This window comes from Triticum dicoccoides, chromosome 1B (assembly GCF_002162155.2).
Source record: "Triticum dicoccoides isolate Atlit2015 ecotype Zavitan chromosome 1B, WEW_v2.0, whole genome shotgun sequence".
Taxonomy (NCBI): Eukaryota; Viridiplantae; Streptophyta; class Magnoliopsida; order Poales; family Poaceae; genus Triticum; species Triticum dicoccoides.
Genome location: NC_041381.1, coordinates 7,666,340 through 7,676,413, shown reverse-complemented (window position 1 = coordinate 7,676,413; position 10,074 = coordinate 7,666,340).

The window sequence follows — 10,074 nt, the reverse complement described above, 5'->3', positions numbered from 1 at the left end:
GGGAGATCAATCTTCCTCGATTGGATCTGGCTCGACGACGAAGGAGCTTACCCTTTAATAGAGCAAGACTTCTGCGCAAACGATCAACCTTTATCGATTAGATCTGGCTCAGATGGAAGAGCTTACCTTTGGCAGAGCGAGACTTCTACACAAAAGATCAACCTTCCTCTATTGGATCTGGCTCGGCGATGAAGAAGCTTGCGCTTTGGCAGAGCGAGATTTTCTGCGCAAACGACCAACCTTCCCCATCTGGATCTGACTCAGCGACGGAGGAGCTTTCCCTTTGACATAGCAAGATTTTCTGCGCAAACAATCAATCTTCCTGGATTGGATCTAGCTCGGTGACGGAGGAGATTGCCCTTTTGCAGAGCAAGAATTCAGAGCAAATGATCAACCTTCATCAATTGGATCTGGTTCAACGATGGAGGAGCTTGCTCTTTGGTGGAGCGACACACATATGCCATCCTTGCTACATGGATGGTTTTACATCTCAAACGGCGGCGATGGTGCCGAGGGAGGGATGAGATTTTGTATAGGTTTTCGTAGGTGGGGTAGGAGCGGTGCGGGTTTCTTTTGGGATCCATATGGTTTGCTTCATTGCTTTCCTCCTTCCTCCTATTTGTAGCCTCATCGCATTCGCCGTAAGAAAGAAAGAAGCAGGTTGGTAGGGCCCATTTGCCAGTGGTAAGGTGTACCATTCTGGATTGAAATTGGTTGCTCCTACACGTGTCGCATGCATAGATGCCCTTCCACTCACGAGGAATGGGGCGGTGTGGGACCCATGTGTCGGTGACGTGAGAGTACAACTTGTGCGTGGAGCTGATGTTTGAGACATTTGGGAGAAGGTGGTAAAAATTTGTGTCAACGGATGACATTGCACGCCTTCCTGACAAGGCATGTCCACTACACATATTCATTTTATGGCATTTACATAATCTGTTGGAAATATGCCCTAGAGGCAATAATAAATTGACTATTATTATATTTCCTTGTTCATGATAATCGTTTATTATCCATGCTAGAATTGTATTGATAGGAAACTCAGATACATGTGTGGATACATAGACAACACCATGTCCCTAGTAAGCCTCTAGTTGACTAGCTCGTTGATCAATAGATGGTTACGGTTTCCTGGCCATGGACATTGGATGTCGTTGATAACGGGATCACATCATTAGGAGAATGATGTGATGGACAAGACCCAATCCTAAGCCTAGCACAAGATCATGTAGTTCGTATGCTAAAGCTTTTCTAATGTCAAGTATCATTTCCTTAGACCATGAGATTGTGCAACTCCCGGATACCGTAGGAGTGCTTTGGGTGTGCCAAACGTCACAACGTAACTGGGTGGCTATAAAGGTACACTACGGGTATCTCTGAAATTGTCTGTTGGGTTGGCACGAATCGAGATTGGGATTTTGTCACTCCGTGTAAACGGAGAGGTATCTCTGGGCCCACTCGGTAGGACATCATCATAATGTGCACAATGTGACCAAGGGGTTGATCACGGGATGATGTGTTACGGAACGAGTAAAGAGACTTGCCGGTAACGAGATTGAACAAGGTATCGGTATACCGACGATCGAATCTCGGGCAAGTACCATACCGCTAGACAAAGGGAATTGTATACGGGATTGATTGAGTCCTTGACATCGTGGTTCATCCGATGAGATCATCGTGGAACATGTGGGAGCCAACATGGGTATCCAGATCCCGCTGTTGGTTATTGACCGGGGAACATCTCGGTCATGACTACATGTCTCCCGAACCCGTAGGGTCTACACACTTAAGGTTCGATGACGCTAGGGTTATAAAGGAAGTTTGTATGTGGTTAACGAATGTTGTTCGGAGTCCCGGATGAGATCCCGGACGTCACGAGGAGTTCCGAAATGGTCCGGAGGTAAAGATTTATATATAGGAAGTCCTGTTTCGGCCATCGGGACAAGTTTCGGGGTCATCGGTATTGTACCGGGACCACCGGAAGGGTCCCGGGGGCCCACCGGGTGGGGCCACCTGCCCCGGGGGGCCACATGGGCTGTAGGGGGTGCGCATTGGCCTACATGGGCCAAGGGCACCAGCCCCAAGAGGCCCATGCGCCTAGGGAACCCTAGAGGGAAGAGTCCTCAAGGGGGAAGGCACCTCCGAGGTGCCTTGGGGAGGATGGACTCCTCCCCCCCTCTTAGCCGCACCCCTTCCTTGGAGGAAGGGGCAAGGCTGCGCCTCCCCCCTCTCCCCTGCCCCTATATATAGTGGAGGGAAGGGAGGGCATCCAGACCTGAGCCCTTGGCGCCTCCCTCCCTCCCGTGACACCTCCTCCTCTCCCGTAGGTGCTTGGCGAAGCCCTGCAGGATTGCCACGCTCCTCCATCACCACCACGCCGTTGTGCTGCTGATGGATGGAGTCTTCCTCAACCTCTCCCTCTCTCCTTGCTGGATCAAGGCGTGGGAGACATCGTCGAGCTGTACGTGTGTTGAACGCGGAGGTGCCGTCCGTTCGGCACTAGGATCATCGGTGATCTGAATCACGACAAGTACGACTCCATCAACCCCGTTCACTTGAACGCTTCCGCTTAGCGATCTACAAGGGTATGTAGATGCACTCTCTTTCTACTCGTTGCTGGTCTCTCCATAGATAGATCTTGGTGATTCGTAGGAAAATTTTTGAATTTCTGCTACGTTCCCCAACAGTGGCATCATGAGCTAGGTCTATTGCGTAGATTCTTTGCACGAGTAGAACACAAAGTAGTTGTGGGCGTCGATATTGTTCAATATGCTTGCCGTTACTAGTCTTATCTTGATTCAGCGGCATCGTGGGATGAAGCGGCCCGGACCAACCTTACACGTACGCTTACGTGAGACCGGTTCCACCGACAAACATGCACTAGTTGCATAAGGTGGCTGGCGGGTGTCTGTCTCTCCCACTTTAGTCGGATCGGATTCGATGAAAAGGGTCCTTATGAAGGGTAAATAGCAATTGGCATATCACGTTGTGGTTCATGCGTAGGTAAGAAACGTTCTTGCTAGAAACCCATAGCAGCCACGTAAAACATGCAAACAACAATTAGAGGACGTCTAACTTGTTTTTGCAGGGTATGCTATGTGATGTGATATGGCCAAAAAAAGGATGTGATGAATGATATATGTGATGTATGAGATTGATCATGTTCTTGTAATAGGAATCACGACTTGCATGTCGATGAGTATGACAACCGGCAGGAGCCATAGGAGTTGTCTTAATTTATTTGTGACCTGCGTGTCAACTTAAACGTCATGTAATTACTTTACTTTATTGCTAACCGTTAGCCATAGTAGTAGAAGTAATAGTTGGCGAGGCAACTTCATGAAGACACGATGATGGAGATCATGATGATGGAGATCATGGTGTCATGCCGGTGACGATGATGATCATGGAGCCCCGAAGATGGAGATCAAAAGGAGCAAAGTGATGATGGCCATATCATGTCACTATTTGATTGCATGTGATGTTTATCATGTTTATACATCTTATTTGCTTAGAACGACGGTAGTAAATAAGATGATCCCTTACAACAATTTCAAGAAGTGTTCTCCCCTAACTGTGCACCGTTGCGACAGTTCGTGTTTCGAAGCACCACGTGATGATCAGGTGTTAGATTCTAACGTTCACATACAACGGGTGTAAGACAGATTTACACACGCGAAACACTTAGGGTTAACTTGACGAGCCTAGCATGTACAGACATGGCCTCGGAACACGGAGACCGAAAGGTCGAACATGAGTCGTATAGAAGATACGATCAACATGAAGATGTTCACCGATGATGACTAGTCCGTCTCACGTGATGATCGGACACGGCCTAGTTTGACTCGGATCATGTAATCACTTAGATGACTAGAGGGATGTCTATCTGAGTGGGAGTTCATAAGATGAACTTAATTATCCTGAACATAGTCAAAAGGTTTTTGCAAATTATGTTGTAGCTCACGCTATAGTTCTACTGTTTAGATATGTTCCTAGAGAAAAATTAGTTGAAAGTTGATAGTAGCAATTATGCGGACTAGGTCCGTAAACTGAGGATTGTCCTCATTGCTTCATAGAAGGCTTATGTCCTTAATGCACCGCTCAGTGTGCTAAACCTCGAACGTTGTCTGTGGTTGTTGCGAACATCTGACATACACGTTTTGATAACTACGTGATAGTTCAGTTAAACGGTTTAGAGTTGAGGCACCAAAGATGTTTTTGAAACATCGCGAAACATATGAGATGTTTTGAGGGCTGAAATCGGGATTTCAGGCTCGTGCCCATGTCAAGAGGTATAAAACCTCCGATGACTTTCTTAACCTGCAAACTAAGGAGAAAAGCTCAATTGTTGAGCTTGTGCTCAGATTGTCTGAGTACAACAATCATTTGAATCGAGTGGGAGTTGATCTTCCAGATAAGACAGTGATGGTTCTCCAAAGTCATTGCCACCAAGCTGTTAGAGCTTCGTGATGAACTATAACATATCAGGGATAGATATGATGATCCTTGAGGTATTCGCGATGTTTGACACCGCGAAAGTAGAAATCAAGAAGGAGCATCAATTGTTGATGGTTGGTGAAACCACTTGTTTCAAGAAGGGCAAGGGCAAGAAGGGATACTTCATGAAACGGCAAATCAGCTGCTGCTCTAGTGAAGAAACCCAAGGTAAAACCCAAACCCGAGACTAAGTGCTTCTGTAATAAGGGGAACAACCACTAGAGCAGAATTACCCTAGATACTTGGTAGATAAGAAGGCTGGCAAGGTCGATAGAAGTATATTGGATATACATTGTGTTAATGTGTACTTTGCTAGTACTCCTAGTAGCACCAGGGTATTAGATACCGGTTCGGTTGCTAAGTGTTAGTAACTCGAAACAAAAGGCTACGGAATAAACGGAGACTAGCTAAAGGTGAGCTGACGATATGTGTTGGAAGTTTTTCCAAGCTTGATATGATCAAGCATCGCACGCTCCCTCTACCAAAGAGATTGGTGTTAAACCTAAATAATTGTTATTTGGTGTTTGCGTTGAGCATAGACATGATTGGATTACGTCTATCGCAATACGGTTATTCATTTAAGGAGAATAATGGTTACTCTGTTTATTTGAATAATACCTTCAATGGTCTTACACCTAAAATGAATGGTTTATTAAATCTCGATCGTAGTGATACACATGTTCACGCCAAAAGACAGTAATGATAGTACCACCTACTTGTGGCACTGCCACGTAAGTCATATCGGTATAAAACGCATGAAGAAGCTCCATATTGATGGATCTTTGGGCTCACTCGTTTTTGAAAAGTTTGAGACATGCGAACCATGTCTATTGGAGTATATGCATGAAGAAACTCCATGCAAATGGACCGTTTTGACTCACTTGATTTTGAATCACTTGGGACATGCAAATCATACCACATGGGCAAGATGACTGAAAAGCCTCGTTTTCAGTAAGATGGAACAAGATAGCAACTTGTTGGAAGCAACACATTTTGATGTGTGCAGTCCAATGAGTGCTGAGGCATGCAGTGAATATCGTTATGTTCTTACTTCACAGATGATTCGAGTAGATGTTGAGAATATTTACTTGATGAAACACAAGTCTGAATTATTGAATGGTTCAAGTAATTTCAGAGTGAAGTAGAAGATCATTGTGACAAGAGGATAAAATGTCTATGATATGATCATAGAGATGAGTATCTGAGTTACGAGTTTTGGCACACAATTAAGACATTGTGGAAATTGTTTCACAATTAATACCGCCTGGAGCACCATAGTGTGATGGTGTGTCCGAACATCATAGTTGACCCTATTGGATATGATGCATACCATGATGTCTCTTATCGAACTGCCACGATAGTTTATGGGTTAGGCATTAAAGACAACCACATTCACTTTAAATAGGGCACCACGTAATTCCGATGAGATGACACCGTATGAATTATGGTTTAGAGAAACCTAAGTTGTCGTTTCTTAAAGGTTTGGGGCTGCGACGCTTATGTGAAAAAGTTTCAGGATTAAGCTCGAACCCAAAGCGGATAAAGTACATCTTCATAGGACACCCAAAACAGTTGGGTATACCTCCTAATTCAGATCCGAAAGCAATATGAATTGTTTCTAGAATTGGGTCCTTTCTCGAGGAAAGGTTTCTCTCGAAAGAATTGAGTGGGAGGATGGTGGAGACTTGATGAGGTTATTGAACCATCACTTCAACCAGTGTGTAGCAGGGCACAGGAAGTTGTTCATGTGGCACCTACACCAATTGAAGTAGAAGCTTATGATAGTGATCATGAAGTTTCGGATCAAGTCACTGCCGTACCTCGTAGGGTGACAAGGATACGTACTACTTCAGAGTGGTACAGTAATCCTGTCTTGGAAGTCATGTTGCTAGACAACAATGAACCTACGAGCTATGGAGAAGCGATGGTGGGCCCGGATTCTGATAAATGGCTCAAGGCCATAAAACCCGAGAGAGGATCCATGTATGAAAACAAAGTGTAGACTTTGGAAGAACTACTTGATGGTCGTAAGGCTGTTAGGTACATATGGATTTTGAAAGGAAGACAGACAATAATGGTAAGTGTCACCATTGAGAAAGCTCGACTTGTCGTTAAGATGTTTTTCGACAAGTTCAAGGAGTTGACTACGATGAGACTTTCTCACTCGTAGCGATGCTAAGAGTCTGTTGGAATTATATTAGCAATTACTGCATTATTTATGAAATCTTGCAGATAGGGTGTCAAAACATTGTTTCCTCGACGATTCTTGAGGAAAGGTTGTATGTGATACAACCGGAAGGTTTTGTCTATCCTGAAATATGCTAATAAGTATGCAAAGCTCCAGCAATCCTTCTGAGGACTGAAGTGAGCATCTCGGAGTTGGAATGTATGCTTTGATGATGATCAAAGATTTTGGGTGTATACAAAGTTTATGAGAAACTTGTATTTCCAAAGAAGTGAGTGGGAGCACTATAGAATTTCTGATGAGTATATGTTGTTGACATATGAATGATCAGAAATGACGTAGAATTTCTGGAAAGCATATAGGGTTATTTGGAAAGTGTTTTCAATAGAAAACCTGGATTAAGCTACTTGAACATTGAGCATCAAGATCTATAAGGATAGATCAAAACGCTTAATAGTACTTTCAAATGAGCACATGCCTTGACGTGATCTTGAAGGTGTTCAAGATGGATCAGTCAAAGAATGAGTTCTTGCCTGAGTTGTAAGGTATGAAGTTAAGACTTAAAGCTCGACCATGGCAGAATAGAGAGAAAGGAACGAAGGTCGTCCCCTATGCTTAAGACATAGGCTCTACAGTATGCTATGCTGTGTACCGCACCTGAAGTGTGCTTTACCATGAGTCAGTCAAGGGGTACAAGAGTGATCCAAGAATGGATCACAGGACAGCGGTCAAAGTTATCCTTAGTAACTAGTGGACTAAGGAATTTTCTCAATTATGGAGGTGGTAAAAGAGTTCGTCGTAAAGGGTTACGTCGATGCAAGCTTAACACCTGTCCGGATAGCTCTGAGTAGAGATACCGGATACGTATAATGGAGCAACAATTTAGAATAGCTCCAAGTAGAATAGTTATTTGGAATAGCTCCAAATAGAACGTGGTAGCTGCATCTAGGAGATGACATAGAGATTTATAAAGCACACACGGATCTGAAAGGTTCAGACCCGTTGACTATAACCTCTCTCACAAGCATAACATGATCAAACCCAGAACTCATCGAGTGTTAATCACATGGTAAATGTGAACTAGATTATTGACTCTAGTAAACTCTTTGGGTATTAGTCACATGGGGATGTGACCTTGAGTGTTAATCACATATCGATGTGAACTAGATTATTGACTCTAGTGCAAGTGGGAGACTGTTGGAAATATGCCCTAGAGGCAATAATAAATTGATTATTATTATATTTCCTTGTTCATGATAATCGTTTATTATCCATGCTAGAATTGTATTGATAGGAAACTCAGATACATGTGTGGATACATAGACAACACCATGTCCCTAGTAAGCCTCTAGTTGACTAGCTCGTTGATCAATAGATGGTTACGGTTTCCTGGCCATGGACATTGGATGTCGTTGATAACGGGATCACATCATTAGGAGAATGATGTGATGGACAAAGACCCAATCCTAAGCCTAGCACAAGATCATGTAGTTCGTATGCTAAAGCTTTTCTAATGTCAAGTATCATTTCCTTAGACCATGAGATTGTGCAACTCCCGGATACCGTAGGAGTGCTTTGGGTGTGCCAAACGTCACAACGTAACTGGGTGGCTATAAAGGTACACTACGGGTATCTCTGAAAGTGTCTGTTGGGTTGGCACGAATCGAGATTGGAATTTTGTCACTCCGTGTAAACGGAGAGGTATCTCTGGGCCCACTCGGTAGGACATCATCATAATGTGCACAATGTGACCAAGGGGTTGATCACGGGATGATGTGTTACGGAACGAGTAAAGAGACTTGCCGGTAACGAGATTGAACAAGGTATCGGTATACCGACGATCGAATCTCGGGCAAGTACCATACCGCTAGACAAAGGGAATTGTATACGGGATTGATTGAGTCCTTGACATCGTGGTTCATCCGATGAGATCATCGTGGAACATGTGGGAGCCAACATGGGTATCCAGATCCCGCTGTTGGTTATTGACCGGGGAACATCTCGGTCATGACTACATGTCTCCCGAACCCGTAGGGTCTACACACTTAAGGTTCGATGACGCTAGGGTTATAAAGGAAGTTTGTATGTGGTTACCGAATGTTGTTCGGAGTCCCGGATGAGATCCCGGACGTCACGAGGAGTTCCGGAATGGTCCGGAGGTAAAGATTTATATATAGGAAGTCCTGTTTCGGCCATCGGGACAAGTTTCGGGGTCATCGGTATTGTACCAGGACCACCGGAAGGGTCCCGGGGGCCCACCGGGTGGGGCCACCTGCCCCGGGGGGGCACATGGGCTGTAGGGGTGCGCCTTGGCCTACATGGGCCAAGGGCACCAGCCCCAAGAGGCCCATGCGCCTAGGGAACCCTAGAGGGAAGAGTCCTCAAGGGGGAAGGCACCTCCGAGGTGCCTTGGGGAGGATGGACTCCTCCCCCCCTCTTAGCCGCACCCCTTCCTTGGAGGAAGGGGCAAGGCTGCGCCTCCCCCCTCTCCCTTGCCCCTATATATAGTGGAGGGAAGGGAGGGCATCCAGACCTGAGCCCTTGGCGCCTCCCTCCCTCCCGTGACACCTCCTCCTCTCCCGTAGGTGCTTGGCGAAGCCCTGCAGGATTGCCACGCTCCTCCATCACCACCACGCCGTTGTGCTGCTGATGGATGGAGTCTTCCTCAACCTCTCCCTCTCTCCTTGCTGGATCAAGGCGTGGGAGACATCGTCGAGTTGTACGTGTGTTGAACGCGGAGGTGCCGTCCGTTCGGCACTAGGATCATCGGTGATCTGAATCACGACGAGTACGACTCCATCAACCCCGTTCACTTGAACGCTTCCGCTTAGCGATCTACAAGGGTATGTAGATGCACTCTCTTTCTACTCGTTGCTGGTCTCTCCATAGATAGATCTTGGTGATTCGTAGGAAATTTTTTGAATTTCTGCTACGTTCCCCAACATAATCAACTGACCCTTCTCAACTACATCTCACATGTTTCTCCCAAGTAGTCATGTGTAGTGAGTTTTATCCTCGTTCTTTCCCTTTCATGCATGTTTCAATCAACATTATAAATCAATCATCATGGATCATTGTCCATGTCATGTGTTTCTTCTGCTTCAAACACAAACAATTGAAAATACCCTCCACGCACTCATGTTCGGGTTGGATTGCGCGGTAGAAAGTGTCATTTCCTCTTTCCCAGAGTTTTGCCATAAGTGCATGGCATCCCCTCTCCATTGTATCCTCCACATCGACAGTGTGATCATCTGGTGTAACATCATTATTTATTCCCACTGGTTGCACGAGCAAGCCTTCGACTTGCCCCGTATATCATATTCCATGTTTTCGGAAAATCCATGTGACCTAGTTGGATGTTGTGATATGTTTTTTTACCTATGAGCCCCCCT